An 8,918-nucleotide genomic window follows, 5' to 3' on the forward strand; every position below is an offset into this window, starting at 1 on the left:
AACGTAGAAGCAATGAGCTCCTGGAAAAATGAATTATATTAACAATAATTAGGATATAGAAATTGTGCAATGTTCATGTTGATCCAGATGAATGCGTCTTCTGAAATCCTCGCAGGAGTTGGCGCCGTCTCTTCATAGGTGTTGGTCATCTGAGGTCTTCTTAAGAGGCTGGATCCAAACTGAAGCTGATGTCCTCTCTAGTCACCATGGGACGAGTGTCCCGAGGTAAAACAGAAAAGCAAATGGAGAATAATTAGCGTAGCTGCTGTTCATAACATTAAGCAAAGATAGTCATGTGCAATTGATCTGATATGAGATGCATTATGTGAATGCTTGGCTAAAGAGATGCGTCTTTAATCTAGATTTAAACTGGGTGAGCGAGTCTGAGCCCCTAACATTATCAGGAAGGCTATTCCAGAGTTTCGGAGCCAAATGTGAAAACGCTCTCCCTCCTTTAGTGGACTTAGATATCCTAGGTACAACCAGAAGTCCAGAGTTTTGTGATCTTAAAGAGCATGAAGGATTGTAGGGCGATAGAAGATCAGTTAAGTACACAGGAGCTAAACCATTTAGAGCCTTATAGGTCATTAGCAATACTTTATAATCGATACGGAACTTAATGGGTAACCAGTGTAGAGATGATAAAATTGGTGTTATATGATCATATTTTCTTGACCTGGTAAGAACTCTAGCAGCTGTATTTTGTACTAATTGTAGCTTGTTTATTGAGGAAGCAGGGCAACCAGCTAATAATGCATTACAGTAATCTAGTCAAGACGTCATGAAAGCATGAACTAACTTTTCTGCATCAGAAATAGATAACATATTCCATATCTTAGCAATGTTTCTATACTGGTAGTATTCTTTTTAATAAACTGGTAGTATTCTTTTTCTTCAAAACTATCTAAAAATTTAATGCCTGTAGAAATGAAATTTAATGCTTTTCAATGCCATTTAAGGCCTTAATTTTCGCAAAATCCATTTTATGACTTTTAATGCTTTTTAATGCCCCGCGGATACCCTGAGATGATACATTTTCAACAGGAAATTGCGTCTTGTGGAATGTTCCAAGTTTTTTAGAGGGGGAAATGTGTGAGGGTAACAGGACTGAGTGAAAACCTGGGGACATGACTAAAATGTGTATTTTACAGTGGTGTGAAAAAGTGCTTGCCCCCTTCCTGATTTTTATTTTTTTGCATGTTTGTCACATTTTAATGTTTCAGATCATCAAACAAATTTAAATATGAATCAAAGATAACACAAGTAAACACAACATGCAGTTTTTAAATGAAGGTTTTTATTATGAAGGGAAAACAAAATCCAAACCCACATGGCCCTGGGTGAAAAAGTGCTTACCCTCCGCTGTTGAAACATAACTGTGGTTTATCACACCTGAGTTCAGTTTCTCTAGCCACACCCAGGCCTGATTACTGCCACACCTGTTCGCAATCAAGAAATCACTTAAATAGGACCTGCCTGACAAAGTGAAGTAGACCAAAAGATCCTCAAAAGCTACACATCATGTTGAGATCCAAAGAAATTCAGGAACAAATTAGAAAGAAAGTTATTGAGATCTATCAGTCTGGAAAATGTTATAAAGCAATTTCTAAAGCTTTGGGACTCGAACCACAGTGAGAGCCATTATCCACAAATGGTGAAAACATGGAACAGTGGTGAACCTTCCCAGGAGTGGCCGGCCAACCAAAATTACCCCAAGAGTGCAGCGATGACTCATCCAAGAGGTCACAAAAGACCACACAACAACATCCAAAGAACTGCAGGTCTCACTTGCCTCAGTTAAGGTCAGTGTTCGTGACTCCACCATAAGAAAAGGACTGGGAAAAAATGGCCTGCATGGCAGAGTTCCAAGACGAAAACCGCTGCTGATCAAAAAGAACATAAAGGCTCGTCTCAGTTTTGCCAGATCCCCAAGATGTTTGGGAAAATACTCTGTGGACTGATGAGACAAAAGTTGAACTTTTTGGAAGGTGTGTGTCCCATTACATCTGGTGTAAAAGTAACACATAATTTCAGAAAAAGAACATTATACCTACAGTAAAATATGGTGGTGGTAGTGTGATGGTCTGGGGCTGTTTTGCTGCTTCAGGACCTGGAAGACTTGCTGTGATAAATGGAACCATGAATTCTGCTGTCTACCAAAAAATCCTGAAGGACAATGTCTGGCCATTTGTTCGTGACCTCAAGCTGAAGTGAACTTGGGTTCTGCAGCAGGACAATGATCCAAAACACACCTGCAAGTCCACCTCTGAATGGCTGAAGAAAAACAAAATTAAGACTTTGGAGTGGCCTACACAGCAAATTCATCAGTGTTAAATTTCAAGTGTTAAGCCAATTTAGAGTAAAGTGTTGAAGTTATAGTGTAAAATTTAGAGAAATTAACACTATCAGTGTGTTAAAAGCTTGTTTGCTTCAGTGTTATCACAGAGTTACAGGTATCCAACACCCCCTGGTGTTATTTGCAACATCCGGGCATTTATTCAGCGATCTCGCTGAAAGATTTTTCCAGACGCCATTTTCTCGTGCCATGCGGAGGATGAGAAACGACAACTGGTGAGTTAAAGCTACTTTAAAGTTTGCGTTTAATGGACATCTTCTATCAAAATTATTAATTTAGTGTTAGTTTTTACATACGGGGATGTATTAACGCGCAAATTATGTATTTGTCCTTGTTCGTTACACAAGGCGGGTGCGCGCCATCTGAAGCGGTTTTAAATATTGCTCCTGTCTGTTACAAATAAGTTCAAGTCTCAAGGAAAGCGTTTTACTCTGTGCTTGCATTATATGGCTCTTTTTGTGCAAACATGAAGTTTATCGGAGTAGTTGATATGGTAGGTGTGTCGAACATACGGCCTGCAGGCTGAACATAACGTTAGCCCATGGATCAGAGGCCTTTTTCAACGGCTCTGCCACGGAGGCGTCCAAGCCGGCCTGAGGGATGATTCCAACAATAATATAAAATTACAGTTATTTGAGACAATTTTCTATCACTCGCTTTCATCTCGAGTAAGAGAGATTTTAAAGTTTTATTGGGCAGCTATTTCCGGGGTTTTGTTTGTGTAATATCGCGCGCTATCTATTATTAGCGCGCGATATTCAGCAACGTCAACGTTAATCACTTATTATCATTGGAGATAAGTGTCACATAAACTAATAAAATACCTCTGATGGCGTTTACTTTATTTTAACAATACATTTGATGTACGTTCTCTTGTGTAGGAACCAACTGGATCATGAGACACTACTTTTAAAATTTTCTTCTTCAGGTAAGTATTTTTTTTTTTATCTGTAAAGTTGCCATGAGGCTAACATAACCATGTGAAGTTAGATATTTAAGTGTGTTAAAGTCCTATAAAGGAATATGATTATTATGAATTCTGCACAAGAAATGTATTGTAAAAGTATTGTATATATAAATTTTGTGAATATCTTTCATACAATTTATTTATTTATTTATTTATTTATTTATTTATTGGTAAGTGCATTTGTTAAACAGGGTAGAAAGATATTGCTGTCATCCTTAGAAGTTGACTGGTGATCACCCATCTACAATCCTTCCTGATGAATCACACACCATCCTCAGAGTGTTTCCACTAAAGATCTGGTAAGTATTGGCATCCTTTTTTTTTTTCAATTACAGTTAATATCTCTGAACTTAGTATATGATTGTCAGAAATATGAAGTTTTTGTTTGTGTTTCTGCAGATAGCTCAAGGTTTTAGACTCCTCTTTGGTCCACAAACAGCTTTCAAACTGCTGGAGAAGTGGCCTACATTCTATAAGGAAAAGGTGATCAGAGAAGCAGAGAACCTTGACCTTACTACCACCTCAGTGCTCCAGAGTTTGCTGAAGTCTGCCAGGAATCAGTATCATGATGAATCTTCAGAAGATCACCCAGGTATTAATTTCAGAGCACTCGTGTGACAACAATACAAAAAAGGGAGGGGGAAAAAATCTGTGTATCATTCTTTCGCTCATTTTTCTATATAAAACCAAAATTTTTTTTTTTTTTTTTTTTTTTTTTAATTTTCTTTTTTAAATCCAAAATGAAAAAAACAGAAAACAACTCGTTTTCTGATTTTCAATTTTGTGCTCAAATTAAAAATGGAAAAAACGGATAACTAGCCCTCAAATTACATTTTGGTTTTCTCATTGGATGCAAGTGGCTTACCGGAAGTGATCGTTACGCGCGCGGGGAAAGCGTCAAAGCGAGTGACATGACCGGACTGAAGTAGTTAACAATACATATACTAATATACAATAGTTAGAAAAATATGAGACTAAATAATTAATAAATATAATTGTGCATAAACGTATATACAATAAATAAATGCAATTTAAAAGCTAAGGAAACTTAATCATCATGTAGAATATATAAAGTTGCTCAAAATATTGGCCATATACAGTGTTAATGCAAAAGTAACTAGTTATTATTATTATTATTATTATTATTATTATAGCTACATGAATTATTGCACTTATTGAAAAGTAAGTCACATTATCTTTATTAATTCATGTAATTAAATAAAATGCATGAATTAATAAAGATATTTTGTTAGGGAAATATATTTATATTGTCCCTTAAAACTACTAAAATTTCGTATTTCGCAAGATCAAAAGCTATGGAAGCCCGTTTCCGCCACTAAATAAAAAATAAAAAAGTAATTGCGACTTTTTTCATCTGTGAATTCTGACTTTTTTTCTCACAATTGCGAGTTATAAAGTCAGAATTCTGCGATATAAACTTGCAATCGCATGATATAGAGTCAATTCTGACTTAGGAAAAAAAATTCTCAAAGAATTGACTATCACACAATTGCGAGTTTATATGACAGAATTCTGACTTTATAACTCGCAATTGTGAGAAAAAAGTCAGAATTCTGAGATAAAAAGTCGCAGTTACTCTTTTTATTTTTTATTTAGTGGCGGAAACGGGCTTCCATAGCTTTTGATCTTGCGAAATACGAAATTTTAGTACAGTTTTAAGGGACAATATAAATATATTGCCCTAACAAAAATGTGACTTTTCAATAAGTGCAATAATTCATGTAGCTATAATAATAATAATAATAATAATAATAATAATAATAACTAGTTACTTTTGCATAAACACTATATATGGCCACTATTTTTAGCAACTTTATATATTCTATATGATGATTCAGTTTCCTTAGCTTTTACATTGCATTTATTGTATATGTTTATGCACATTTATATTTATTAATTATTTAGTCTCATATTTTTCTAACTATTGTATTTTAGAATATGTATTATTAACTACTTCAGTCCGGCCATGTCACTCGCTTTGATGCTTTCCTTGCGCGCGTAACATTCACTTCCGGTAAGCCACTTGCATCCAGTGAGAAAACCAAAATGTAATTTAAGGGCTCGTTATCAGTTTTTTTCATTTTGGATTTAAAAAGGAAAATAAAATTATTATTATTTTTTTTTTTTGATTTTTGGTTTTATATAGAAAAATGAGTGAATGAATGATGCACGGATTGGGGAAAAAACCCCACTTTTTTTCTTTTTAGAGTGGGACAGTGATATGACATATTTTTTGCTGCTTCTGCATATCCTGCCACCACAACATTTAAAAAAGAAAAAACTGAAGATCAGCGCAGCTCAGGTCATGAACCATCTAGCTGTATTTCACAAGGTATGTGCCAGGCTACAGTTTGTGATTTTTAGTGGGTAGACAAACTACATGGTTTCCACGGGGCACTGAAAAGCATTAAAAGTCATTAAATAGATTTCACGAAAAAAGGGGTCTTAAAATTAATGACTTTTTATTCTATTTAAAGTTCGTCCAAAAATGAAAATAATGTCATTTATTACTCACCCTCATGTCGTTCCACACCCATAAGACCTTTGTTCATTTTCGGAACACAAATTAAGATATTTTTGATGAAATTCGGTGGCTCAGTGAGGCCTCTATTGAGAGCAAAGCCACCGAACCTCTCAAGATCCATAAAGGTACTAAAAACATATTTAAAACAGTTCATGTGACTACAGTGGTTCAACCTTAATATTATAAAGTGACGAGAATATTTTTGTGCACCAAAAAAAAAACAAAATAACATCTGTGACAAGCAGGGTGGGGCATTTTACAAAAGTAAAATGGTGGCAGTTCCTCACGGACAACTGCCACCCACACAAACATAATAAAACATAACTTAAAGTCCAGACCTAATCCTCTCTCGTCCTTCACTGTCATCGCTCCTCCTTTTTAATGCTTCTGGAGCTCCTCGGTGAGAGATAAGAGACCCGTGCAACGTACAGCTGACGCTCAATATCGCTCATGTCACCGGCCTTGCGTCGTTCCCTCACGGCTCTCACCCCGCCCTGCTTGTCACAGTAACTTTTCAACAATATCTAGTGATAGCCAATTTCAAAACACTGCTTCGAAGCTTTTGTTTCAAATCAGTGGTTCGGATCATTTGTCAAACTGCTGAAATCATGTGACTTTGGTGTTCTAAACCAGTGATTCAAAAAAAAAGATTTGAAGCAGTGCTTCGAAATCACCCATCTCTAGATATTGTTAAAGTCTTTACTTTTTGTGCACCAAAAAAAAAAAAAAAAATTCTCGTCACTTTATAATATTAAGGTAGAACTACTGTAGTCACATGAACTGATTTAAATATGTTTTTAGTATCTTTCTGGATCTTGAAGTTCGGTGGCTTTGCTTTCAATGGAGGCCTCACGGAGCCATCAGATTTCATCAAAAATAACTTTATTATAATTTGTGTTCTGAAGATGAAAAGTCTTACGGTGTAGAACAACATGAGGCTGAGTAATGACATTATTTTTTGGGTGAACTAACCTTTAAATAGAATTAAAAGTCATTACTTTTTTAAATTTTTAAATAAGTCTCTTCTGCTCACTAATAGAGCTGTGTATCTTTTGAATTTTATCGATTCTGATTCCGATTATGCTTATCAATTCCTAGTTTTAATTCCAGTAAGATGAAGAAAAATTCAAAAGTTCATAAAAAATGCTAAGGTCGTTTATGGCATTAAAGGGTTAGTTGACCCAAAAATTTAAATTCTGTCATTAATTACTCACCCTCATGCTGTTCCACACCTGTAAGACCTTCGTTCATCTTCTGAACACAAATTAAGATATTTTTGATGAAATCCAATGGCTCCGTGAGGCCTCCATAGGGAGCAATGACATTTCCTCTCTCAAGATCCATTAATGTACTAAAAACATATTTAAATCAGTTCATGTGAGTACAGTGGTTCAATATTAATATTATAAAGCCACGAGAATATTTTTGGTGTGGCAAAAAACAAAATAATGACTTGTTTAGTGATGACCGATTTCAAAACACTGCTTCAGGAAGCATCGAAACATAATGAATCAGCGTGTCGAATCTGCTGTTCGGAGCGGCAAAGTCATGTGATTTCAACTTTTTACACGCGATCCGATTCATGATTCGATACACTGATTCATTATGCTTCAAATCTTTCTGAAGAAGTGTTTTGAAATCGGTCACTATATAAATCATTTTGTTTTTTTGGCGCACCAAAAATATTCTCGTCGCTTTATAATATTAATATTGAACCACTGTACTCACATGAACTGATTTAAATGTTTTGAGTACATTAATGGATCTTGAGAGAGGAAATGTCATTGCTGTCAATGGAGGCCTCACGGAGCCATCGGATTTCAACTAAAATATCTTAATTTGTGTTCTGAAGTTTAACGAAGGTCTTACGGGTGTGAAATGATATGAGAGTGAGAAATAAATGACAGAATTTTCATTTTTGGTTGAACTAACCCTTTAAAGAACATTAAATTACTTTTAATGATATTTGCAGAAACCCTGAACTAGTAAGAATAGTATTATGTAAATTTGATATGTAATTTTTCCTACAGTGAATCGGCAGCGTAGAAGAACACTTGGAGAAACTGGAGGGACATCGCCAGCCATATCTCCTTGCTTCAGGAACTCACATGTGGGCCATCAGCAGTTACTACGTTGTGATTGACCCGATGCTCATTCCATGTAAGGGAACCATGTCGTTGGCAGCCTTTGATGAACTTTTTAAAGCGCACTTCGTTTTCAGCTCTGATGATGCTCTCAGCAACGTGTACACATTCCTCCAGACAACAGTCTACAGTATAGATGTTGACACCACTGAAGAAAGTCCAAAGGTGAAAGAAACTGAGAGCCAAGCTCATGAACAGGAACTAAGTGTTACGTTTGCAGAGTATTCCATAATGCACCTGTCATGTTATGTGAAGCTTTTGATGATACTTGAAGCTCTTCGATTTTTGATTGTTTTATGCTTACAGACTGTTTTATATTGTACGGCTGCATCATATAGACTGCAAGCAGCAGGTATGAGCTTTGTTTGTTGAACAAGGTCATTGTACAGGGTAGTTTGAGTGCCCTGTCCCTGGCTTAAATGAAATGTGTAGCTCTGTTAAAGGAAAAATAAAATGTATTCATTGCAGAACTTTATGATCTGATTATTGGGATGGTAACACTAATAGATGGTAACTGTTGTAACTATAAATCCTAGGGGTCTATGTAAATACTCAATACTGAATACAAAATACTGATTTATAATAGCACTTTTGGTGCTTTTAATATATTAAAAGCACCAAAAGTGCTATTATAAATCAGTATTTTGAACACTCATCCTTGGTATATTGAAATTACACTGGTGTTGATCTTAAAAGGAGAGTGTTCATTTTTAACACCGTAATTGAGTACTAACACTGGTGTAGTGCAGAAACAACAATAAATAGTGTTGACTAGGTTTAAAATTAACGATAATGAGTGTTGAATTTACACTCAAAGGGTGTCAAAAAGTTAACACTATCAAAAGTGTAAAATTTACCCTCTATAGTGTGGACACATATAGACACTTTGCTGGTGTAAAATTTGAC

The 8,918-nt window shown here is 35.5% G+C and overlaps 1 long non-coding RNA gene across 2 annotated transcripts; it reads left to right on the forward strand.

Annotated features, from left to right (window-relative positions):
• Positions 1 to 2,235: 2,235 nt before the first annotated feature.
• Positions 2,236 to 8,479, forward strand: LOC125265227. 2 transcript variants are annotated; one of them, XR_007184231.1, is made up of 6 exons: positions 2,238 to 2,571; positions 3,238 to 3,284; positions 3,515 to 3,622; positions 3,723 to 3,915; positions 5,552 to 5,676; positions 7,899 to 8,479. It is a non-coding gene; the product is annotated as an uncharacterized LOC125265227 (long non-coding RNA). The 2 variants fall into 2 exon arrangements; XR_007184232.1 differs by having other exon boundaries at positions 2,236 to 3,284; positions 3,499 to 3,622.
• The last annotated feature ends 439 nt before the right edge of the window (positions 8,480 to 8,918 follow it).

Source organism: Megalobrama amblycephala, linkage group LG3, assembly GCF_018812025.1.
Source record: "Megalobrama amblycephala isolate DHTTF-2021 linkage group LG3, ASM1881202v1, whole genome shotgun sequence".
In the NCBI taxonomy this organism is placed as follows: domain Eukaryota; kingdom Metazoa; phylum Chordata; class Actinopteri; order Cypriniformes; family Xenocyprididae; genus Megalobrama; species Megalobrama amblycephala.